Genomic DNA, 213 nt, shown 5'->3' with positions numbered 1-213 from the left:
TCAACAGCGATTCCAACCTATGAAATAAATACCCAAAGGACTTTTTTTTTTTTAATAACTTAGCAATTGTCAGTCGAATAGATAGGAAAACCAGAGGAAGACCAAAAGCTGCATACAGTTCGCAAGGTGACGTAACACCTTGGCAAAATACACCCATCTCTCAAGATAATCTGTGTACTGCTAAAATTAACCTCGCCATACAGGTGTCTTTTA

The sequence above is a fragment of the Penaeus monodon genome, chromosome 30, assembly GCF_015228065.2.
Source record: "Penaeus monodon isolate SGIC_2016 chromosome 30, NSTDA_Pmon_1, whole genome shotgun sequence".
Lineage (NCBI taxonomy): Eukaryota > Metazoa > Arthropoda > Malacostraca > Decapoda > Penaeidae > Penaeus > Penaeus monodon.
This window is presented reverse-complemented; position numbering follows the sequence as displayed.